General features: G+C 46.6%; 1 non-coding gene across 1 annotated transcript; it reads right to left on the reverse strand.

Moving 5' to 3' along the window:
* Positions 1 to 9,533: 9,533 nt before the first annotated feature.
* trnaa-ugc (transfer RNA alanine (anticodon UGC)) lies at positions 9,534 to 9,606 on the reverse strand. Its single transcript has one exon. It is a non-coding gene; the product is annotated as a tRNA-Ala (tRNA).
* Between the last annotated feature and the right edge of the window lie 996 nt (positions 9,607 to 10,602).

Genomic DNA, 10,602 nt, shown 5'->3' on the forward strand with positions numbered 1-10,602 from the left:
TTCCATTCAAAGCAGGTGTTTATCATTCATTGCAGCCAGGCGCCTGTTGGCTCCGCCCCAGATGTTTAAACTTGCTGTTGAAGAACTGCCAGGATCTTCTTGAATGGTGGACCAGGTTGGAGGGGCCGATTGGCCAACTCCGTCCCCTCATCCTTACGTGTTTATGTTTACGTCTTTATGCGGAGCTCCTTTCAGGGTAAACGAGCCAAAGGAGGACAGGGAAAACGTTATAAGGACACCCTCAAAGCCTCCCTGGTAAAGTGCGACATCACCACTGACACCTGGGAGGCCCTGGCCGCAGACCGCCCGATGTGGAGAAAGTCCTTCTGGGAGGGCGTTGAGCTCTTTGACTCTAGACGCAAGGAGCATGAAGAGACCAAGTGCACGCAGCGGAAGGAGCACACGGCAAACCAGTCCCACCGACCCCTTCCCTCGACGAATGTCTGTCCCACCTGTAACAGGGTCTGTGGCTCTCGTATCGGAATGTTCAGCCATCAAAGGACTCACTTTGGGATGGAAGCAAGTCCTCCTCGATCCCGAGAGACTGCCTCTGATGGTGTCTATGATTTGCGGTACACTGCGGAAACATCTCCACTTTCAGCACCAGATTACCAGAATTAAACCCAATGGGATCGGGAGAAAAGTTCCTCATATGCTCAGAGCAAAATATATCATATGACAATAGAATTTAATGTATCAATTAATGATGTTTAAATCAATGCTTCATTTTTTTTTACACAGGAGATGCATAAAGATGTGTAAAATAGATGAACTATTTTTTTATAAGGTTTTGAATTAAAAGTACAATTTCCCTGACCGGGAATCGAAACCGAGCCGTAGCGTTGAAAGCACTAAATCCTAACCACTAGACCATTAGGGAACCTGGTTTGGATAAAGTATTTTTTAAAATAAAAATAATTCTCTGCCTGACACCTTGGAAACAATGAGACAGCCCTTGGAGCAAGGGTCTGGTCATTGCCAAACAGCAAAGGAAATATTAATTCTGGAAGAACATTATCCGAAAGAACAGTGAAAACGACGTGATTTGAACATGCAACTTTCTGATCTGGAGTCAGACACGCTACCATTGCACCATGAAACCTACATAGTCAGCTGGAGATGTTCGTCTCTATGAAGGTTCTGTAATACAATGGGCTTTAAAATCACGGCCCATTCCCACCAGGTATCACAAGTAGCGCTCACCTGACAGGCACCGCATGGTTTCTTCTTAAACGTTTCTCTTGCTTTCACGGGAAACCATCATTAATTAACCCCTCACCTTCTTTTGCACAATCAAACAAATGCTAACTCAGGAACAGTCCATACTTCAATCATTTGTCCTGTGCTTTGCATCTTAACTCGAAAACCATATCCCATTTTACTCACTGTATTATAGCTTTCTGGTTCAAAATCCTCATTGCCGATGACACCACGAATCTGGGGCAACTTTTATCAAATTTAACAGCACCGGTTATTCCTACCGTGCACACAACATACAATCAGTAGTAAAGATAAAATCGCAACATGCGTATTTTCAGATTCAACGCTGTAGCATTTCAAATAAAGTGAAAGAATTTTGCACTGAAAAGATTTGCAAGTGTTGCTTGTATTTGTGTCTTTATTCAAATTTTGTGGCGTCTGACTCCCATTCATGCCACTGCTGAATAAGAAAGGAGGGTTTGACATTGACCAGTCTGCACTGCCCCTGATATTTGTGAGCTCATCCTTTATATTCAGTGGTTTCTCGCCCTTTGATGGGCTGCAGTGTAGCGGATATCACGTTGGCCTCACATTGAGTACTGTTGAGGGGGATGACTCATCAGGGGAGTGCAGCAGCAGCCAAGTTCATGGCACCGTGGCTGGCTCTGCTGCACAGAAGGGCAGGAAAAAGAGTGGGACAGCGATAGTGATAGGGGATTCGATTTAAAGGGGAATAGATAGGCGTTTCTTCGGCCGCAACCGAGACTCCAGTTTGGTATGTTGCCTCCCTGGTGCAAGGGTCAAGGATGTCTCGGAGCGGGTGCAGGACATTCTGAAAAGGGAGGGAGAACAGCCAGTTGTCGTGATGCACATTGGTACCAAAGATTTCGGTAAAAAATGGATGACGTCCTACGAGATGAATTTAAGGAGCTAGAAGCTGAATTAAAAAGTAGGACCTCAAAAGTAGCAATCTCGGGATTGCTACGAATGCCACGTGCTAGTCAGAGTCGGAATCGCAGGATAGCTCAGATGAATCCGTGGCTTGAGCAGTGGTGCAGCAGGGAGGGATTCAAATTCCTGGGGCATTGGAAACGGTTCTGGGGGAGGTCGGACCAGTACAAACCAGACGGTCTGTACCTAGGCAGGTCCTGAATCAAAGTCCTCAGTGGGGAGTGTTTGCTAGTGCTGTTGAGGAGGAGATAAACTAATATGGCAGGGGGATGGGAACCAATGCAGGGAGACAGAGGGAAACAAAATGGAGACAGATACAAAAAACAGAAAGGAGATGAGTATAAATGGAGGGCAGAGAAACCCAAGGCAAAAACCAAAAATGGCCACTGTACAGCAATATTCTAAAGGGTCAAAGTGGAATAAAAAGGCAAGCCTGAAAGCTCGGTGCCTCAATGCGAGGAGTATTCAGAACGCCGGAGAGTGCTCTGAGCTAGTTAGAGTGGGTGAGAGCGCAGATAAAAAGGAGCCCAAGAAAGAATGCAAAAGGCAGGAGGCAACAGAGCAGAGTAGCACTGGGGTAAGTGTAAACCACAAGGTAATAGGAAGGGACAATATGTATGAATATAAAGGGGCTGCAGGAGGGGTCAAAACTAATAATCATAGATTAAAAACTAGTATTAAATACTTTACCTAAACGCACGCAGCATTCAAAATAAAGTAAATGAGTTGATGGCACAAATCATGACAAATGAGTATGATTAATTGGTGGCCATTACAGAAACGTGGTTGCAGGGTGGCGAAGACTGGGAATTAAACATACAGGGGTAGCTGACAATTTGGAAAGATAGACAAGAAGGGAAAGGAGGTGGCATAGCTCTGTTAATAAAGGATGACATCAGGGCAGTTGTGAGAGATGATATTGGCTCCAATGAACAAAATGTTGAATCATTGTGGGTGGAGATTAGAGAAAGTAAGGGGAAAAAGTCACTGGTGGGCGTAGTTTATAGGCGCCCAAATAATAACTTGACGGTGGGGTGGGCATTAATCAAGGGAATAATGGAGGCATGTGAAAAAGGAACGGCAGTAATCATGGTGGATTTTAACCTACATATTGAGTGGTCAATTCAAATCGCACGGGGTAGCCTGGAGGAGGAATTCATCGAATGCATACAGGATTGTTTCTGAGAACAATATGTTACAGAACCTACAAGGGAGCAAGCTATCTTAGATCTGGTCCTGTGCAATGAGACAGGAATAATGAACGATCTCCTAGTAAAAGATCCTCTCAGAAGGAGTGATCACAGTATGGTTGAATTTGTAATATAGATTGAGGGTGAGGAAGTAGTGTCTCAAACGAGCATACAATGCTTAAACAAAGGGGACTAGAGTGGGATGAGGGCAGAGTTGGTTAAAGTAGACTGGGAACACAGAATAAACGGTGGCACAATTGAGGTACAGCAGAGGACTTTTAAGGAGCTCTTTCATAGTGCACAACAAAAATATATTCCAGTGAAAAAGAAGGGCAGTAAGAGAAGGGATAATTTGCTGTGTATAACCAAGGAAATAAAGGAGAGTATCAAATTAAAAACCAATGCGTTTAAGGTGGCCAAGGTTAGTGGGAAACTAGAAGATTGGGAAAATTTTAAACGACAGCAAACAATGACTAAGAAAGCAATAAGGAAAGGAAAGATAGATTACGAAATTAAAATTGCGCAAAACATAAAAACAGATCGTAAAAGCTTTTACCTATATATAAAACGGCAAAGAGTGACTAAAGTAAATGTTGGTCCCTCAGAAGATGAGAAGGGGGATTTAATAATGGGAAATGTGGAAATGGCTGAGAACTTAAACAATTATTTTGCTTCGGTCTTCACAGTGGAAGACACAAAAACTTTGCCAGAAATTGCTGGTCACAGGAATGTGGGAAGGGAGGAACTTGAGACAATCACTATCACTAGGCGGGTAGTGCTGGACAGGCTAATGCGACTCAAGGTAGACAAGTTCCCTGGTCCTGAGGAAATGCATCCCAGGGTATTAAAAGATGTGGCGGAAGTTATAGCAGATGCATTCGTTATAATCTTCCAAAATTCTCTGGAGTCTGGGGAGGTACCAGCGGATTGGAAAGCAGCTAATGTAACGCCTCTGTTTACAAAAGCGGGCAGACAAAATGCAGGTAACAATAGGCCGGTTAGTTTAACATCTGTAGGTGGGAAAATGTTTGAAACTATCATTAAGGAAGAAATAGCGGGACATCTAGATAGGCTTAGTGCAATCAAGCAGACACAGCATGGATTCATGAAGGGGAAATCATGTTTAACTAATATACTGGAATTCTTTGAGGATATAACGAGCATGGTGCATAGAGGTGTACCGATGGATGTGGTGTATTTAGATTTCCAAAAGGCATTCGATAAGGTACCACACAAAAGGTTACTTCCGAAGATAGAGCTACGCGGAGTCAGAGGATATGTATTAGCATGGATCGAGATTTGGATACGACCAGAAAGCAGAGAGTCGGGATAAATGGGTGCTTTTCAGTTCGGAAATCCGTGGTTACTGGTGTGCCACAGGGATCGGTGCTGGGACCACAACTGTTTGCAATATACATAGATGACCTGGAAGAGGGGACAGAGTGTAGTGTAAAATAATTTGCAGATGACACAAAGATTAGTGGGAAAGCGGGTTGTGTAGAGGACACAGAGAGGCTGCAAAGAGATTTGGATAGGTTAAGCGAATGGGCGAAGGTTTAGCAGATGAAATACAATGTCGGAAAGTGTGAGGTCATCCACCTTGGGAAAAAAAACAGTAAAAGGGAATATTATTTGAATAGAGAGAAAGTACAACATGCTGCGGTGCAGAAGGACCTGGGGGTCCTTGTGCATGAATCCCCAAAAGTTAGTTTGCAGGTGCAGCAGGTAATCAGGAAGGTGAATGGAATGTTCGCCTTCATTGCGAGAGGGATGGAGTACAAAAGCAGAGAAGTCCTGCTGCAACTGTATAGGGTATTGGTGAGGTCGCACCTGGAGTACTGCGTGCAGTTTTGGTCACCTTACTTAAGGAAGGATATACTGGCTTTGGAGGGGATACAGAGACGATTCACTCGGCTGATTCCGCAGATGAGGGGGTTACCTTATGATGATAGATTGAGGAGATAGTGTCTTTACTCGGTGGAGTTCAGAAGGATGAGGGGTGATCTCATAGAAACATTTAAAATAATGAAAGGGATAGACAAGATAGAGGCAGGGATGTTGTTTCCACTGGTAGGGGAGACTAGAACTAGGGGGGCACAGCCTCAAAATACGTGGGAGCCAATTTAAAACGGAGTTGAGAAGCAATTTCTTCTCCCAGAGGTTTGTGAATCTGTGGCACTATCTGCCCAAGGAAGAAGTTGAGGCGAGATCATTGAATGTATTCAAGTCACAGATAGATAGATGTTAAACCACTAAGCGAAATAAGGGTTACGGGGTGCGGGTGGGTAAGTGGAGCTGAGTCCACGGCCAGATCAGCCATGATCTTGTTGAATGGCGGAGCAGGCTCGAGGGGGTAGATGGTCTACTCCTGTTCCTAATTCTTATGTTTCTTATGTTTCTTATGGAGCAGGCGTCTACTACAACCAAAAAAACATTTTTTAAACGACCTGCGTAGTCCTCATGGATGCGTGCCCAAGGCTTGGTGGGCCAGGACCATGGGCGAGTGGGGGCTTCCCTGGGCGCATTATCCAGCTGGGCAAACGTGTTGCACCTCCGAACGCAAAGTTCCAGATCTGCGTCTTTCCCTGTACATCAAATGTGTGACTTGGCAATTGCCTTCCACATGACAATGCCCGGGTGCTCATTGTGGAGTTCTCTGATGAACACCTCTCTGCCCATCTGGTTTCTACGCGGTTTCCCCACAGTAGGCAATCGGCCTGAATCGAGAGTTCATCCCTGCGCCTGTGAAATAGTTTAACTTCCTCACGACATGCCCTGTACGTGGCTGCCCAGTCCCCATTCAGGACACATTTCTTGACTGGAGACAATAGCGGGTCTCTATTTGTCCAGACTTTAATCTGACGGGCTGTCACGGGTGAGCCTTCACTTCCGAAAGCTTCAACAGCCATGACCATCTCAGCACCATGCTCGGTAGCCCCCTCAGTGATGGCGAGTGGGAGCCTGCTGAGTGCATCGCCGCAGTTTTCGGAGCCCGGTCTGTGCCGAATTGTGTAGTCATAGGCGGCTAAAGTGAGTGCCCACCTCTGTATGCGGGCCGATGCATTTGCATTTATGGCATTGTTGTCTGCCAAAATGGACGTTAGGGGTTTGTGATCTGTCTCCAGCTCAAATTTCCTTTCAAACAGGTATTGGTGCATTTTCTTTACTGCATATACACATGCGAACGCCTCCTTTTCTACCATCCCGTAGCCCCTTTCTGCCTGGGACAGACTTCTGGAGGCCTAAGCTACCGGCTGTAACTGACACTTGGCATTGACATGCTGCAACACACACCCGACACAATCGGACGACGCATCGCACGTTAACACAAGTTTCTTACATGGGTCATAAAGCGTTAACAGAGTGTTGGAACATAACAAATTGCGAGCTCTATTAAAAGTCCTTTTCTGGCTGTCCCCCCAGACACATTCGTGACCTTTGCGTAGGAGCACGTGTAGCGGCTCTAGCAGCTTGCTCAATTTGGGAAGAAAGTTACCAAAATAGTTCAGGAGCCCCAGAAACGAATGCAGCTCCGTCGTGTTACGTGGTCTGGGTGCTCTCTGGATCTCTTCCGTTTTGGAGGCAGCAGAGCTGATCCCGTCTGCTGCTACCCTTCTCCCCAGGAATTCTATCTCTGGAGCTATGAAGACGCACTTCGCCTTTTTCAGTCGCAGCCCTATCCGGTCCAGTCTGCGTAGCACCTCCTCCAGGTTGTGGAGGTGTTCTTCAGTATCGTAACCCGTGATGAGGATGTCGTCTTGAAAAACCACCGTCCCTCGAATCGACTTGAGGAGGCTTTCCATATTTCATTGTAAGATCGCGGCAACCGCCGAATCCCGAACGGACATCTGTGGTACTCAAACAACCCCTTGTGTGTCGTGATGGTGGTCAGCTTTTTCGACTCACTCGCCAGCTCCTGGGTCATGTAAGCTGAGTTCAGGTCTAATTTTGAAAAAAGCTTGCCACTGGATAGCATCGCAAAGAGGTCCTCCGCTCTCAGTAGCGGGTACTGGTCTTGGAATGACACCCGATTGATGGTGGCCTTGTAATCACCACATATCCTGACCGACCTATCCGCCTTGAGCACCGGCACAATCGGGCTCGCCCAGTCACTGAATTCGTCTGGCGAGTTGATGCCTTCCCTTAGCAGGCGGTCCAATTCGCCTTCTATCGTTTCCCGCATCACGCACGGCTCTGCCCTGACCTTGTGGTGTACTGGCCTGGCGTACACGTTCATGTGAATCACTACCTTGGCCCCCATGAAAGTGCCAATGCCGGGTTGAAATAATGAGTCAAATTTGTTCAGGATCTGTGAGCATGATACTCGCTCCACAGAGGAAATTGCATTGACATCGCCCCATTTCCAGTTCATGACAGAAAGCGAACTTGTGGGTCACGACTACAGCGGCGCTGCCTAGCACCAGAATGATCTCCTTTGTGTACGTTCGTAGCTGTGCGTCAATCGGCAATAATTTTGGCCTCCTGGCCTTGGACGCCCACAACTTTTCGAACTATTTGATACCCATCAGGGACTGGCTGGCCCACGTGTCTAGCTCCACTGATACTGGGATGCCATTGAGGAGCGTCCTGGTGTGTGAACTTTATACGTACACCACATGAACTCGCTGAACTTCAGTTTCCAGCAATTTCCCCCAGTGTTCATTTCTGCAATTTCTGCATGTATTTTGCTCATCTTTGCAAACTCTGGCTGAGTGTGTGCCTCCATGCCTCCAACATGAGCTGCTGTGGGAAACAAAATGTCTCTTGCCAGTCGATCGTCATTGACTGCCCCGTGATTGTCCTTGAGTGCACCATTAACAGGTGTTGATGGCCACATTACTGGCCGCATTGTCCCTTGCAATGACGTGAATCGCTATTCAGCTTGCCATTGTCTCTGTCGAACTCCCCCTCTGGGTTTGGCTACATATTGGGGCATGCCTGACTGCCCTTGGCTGCCTGGAGAACTGTGTGATGCTTTAACAATGTTGAATCTCTGTCCCAACCATTGCTTAACACAGAACCTCTTGTCGGTTCTGCTCGTGGCCATGCTCGTGTGGTTTAAATCCCAGTTTCTCGTCGCCATTGATACGTCCTTACTATACAGTGTAAAGGCACACGAGGCCCATGCTTCAGGGAAGGTCAGTCTGTGACCTGTCTTTTATTTCTTAGCACTCAAGTGATGGAAGTGGGAGGAGCTTCCCCTTTTATACCTGAAGGTCCAGGTTAGGAATGTCTCGAACAAGTTCACCACCAAGTGGTCATTGTTCTCACAGTGCACAACTTAGGTCAGATTATACATGGGTTACAATGCTGGTTGCATACATGACAGCCCTGGCCTCACTCACTGTGGAGCTGTGGACGAGCGATTAGTCGAGGGGTTGTTTGCGGCTTCGATCTGCTGTTTTGAAGCGCGGCGGAGATGCAGGATCCTTTAATAATCTCTCACAGCTCAACTGAAAGCAGCCGGAACGTGCAGCTTTGAGAGGGTCTTTCTGCACCGTCTGGAATGAGAGACGCTGTGTAGAGTTTGAGTGTGTACAGAACTGTGCAGAGAAACCAGCCAATGTGACAGGGCTGTGAGACACTGCATTTTGTTAATAGTATAGTATTAAGCAGTCCCTCGGATCGAGGATGATTTGTTTCCACACTAAAAAGGGATGAGTTCACAGGTGTTTCGATGAGGGACCTGACAATCTAGGTCCCGAAGTACATCATGAAAGGTGGAATATGCCTGTGGGTGGATGGTTTTAACGTGGGGTGACCGTTGCACACCTGCCACCACACGGGCTTGACAGAGCTAGGTCTTGGTCCAGAGGCAAGGATTACCCAAGGCGACCACAGACCAAGCTCTGCTGCATGGACCTTGTGTGTACACATGTGCCGACTATCCATAGATCGCAGTGTGCGCTGGCCCGTACTGTCCTTGGGCCTTCGCCTCTCCTGAGCCCCGATCTCACACCGCCCCTCCGCCCCGATCAAATATGGAGCAGTCAGAAACAGGACATCAATTAGTCCCTCTCATCTTGGAGACATCAAATATTAACACTGTTATTTGAAATATCAAAATATTAAACTCCAGCCTAGTTGAAGGGTTATTAACATCAGCAGAAACAAACACCAACTTTGTTAATATTGAACCATTAATGTCAATTATTCCATTTTTTCTAATATTTAATTGAACAATGTCGAAAATGTTTCCACCCGGTTTCGAACCGGGGACTTTTCGCGTGCAAGGCGAACTTGATAACCACTACACTACAGAAACACTGCGATTGATATGTTCCTAGGAATCTAACCAGAGCCTTAACCTACACAGCTGGCCGATACTTCAGGAGCTGGTTTTACGAGAATAGAATGAATGTGCGATCTTTCGGAAGGCTGTGAGTGTGGCAGGAATTGATCTCGTGTTTCCCAGACTTTACACATAGGAACAGGAGCGAGTGGTTAGGATCTGGGATGCACGGCTTGAAAGGGCGGTGGAGAGAGACTCAATATTATCTTTCAGATGGGAGTTGGAAAAGTGTCTGATGGAAAAACAATTGCAGTACGATGGGGGAAGGGCGGGGGAGTGGGACTCGCTGAGAGACGGCACGGGCTCGATGGGCCGAATGGCCTTCCGTGCTGTAACCATTCCATGATTCGATAAGTTAGTGGCACATTTCATAGTGTGGGTGGAAGCAGAACATTGCAAAGGTACATGGATTGAGTCGGCAAAACTAGAGGCATCTGATTCAGGAGATTCGCGGGGCACGGAAATTCGGGAGTTTAATGACTTTGAAAGGAACATTTTTGCTTTGTGCCGTTTCGGTCAGAGAAATGTTTGTGAAAGGATTTTTTTGCAGAAAGGGATGCAACATTTAACCTTCTACATGAAGACTTGTTTCTGGGTGTCCGGTCACATTTCGTTTCAATGTTATTCTTCCAGAATTGCTGTAAGAACATAAGAACATAAGAATTAGGAACAGTAGTGGACCATCTAGACCCTCGAGCCTGCTCCAACTTCCCCAACATCGGGAACAATCTCCCCGCATCTAACCTGACCAGTCCCATCAGAATATTGTATGTTTCGATGAGATCCCCTCTCATCCTTCTAAACTCCAATGTATAAAGGACCAGTTGATCCAGTCTCTCCTCATATGTCAGTCCAGCCATCCCGGGAATCAGTCTGGTGAACCTTTGCTGCACTCCATCAATAGCAAGAACGTCCTTCCTCAGATTAGGAGACCAAAATAGAAAACAATGTTCCAGTTGAGGCCTCACC

Source organism: Pristiophorus japonicus, unplaced genomic scaffold, assembly GCF_044704955.1.
Source record: "Pristiophorus japonicus isolate sPriJap1 unplaced genomic scaffold, sPriJap1.hap1 HAP1_SCAFFOLD_85, whole genome shotgun sequence".
NCBI lineage: Eukaryota > Metazoa > Chordata > Chondrichthyes > Pristiophoridae > Pristiophorus > Pristiophorus japonicus.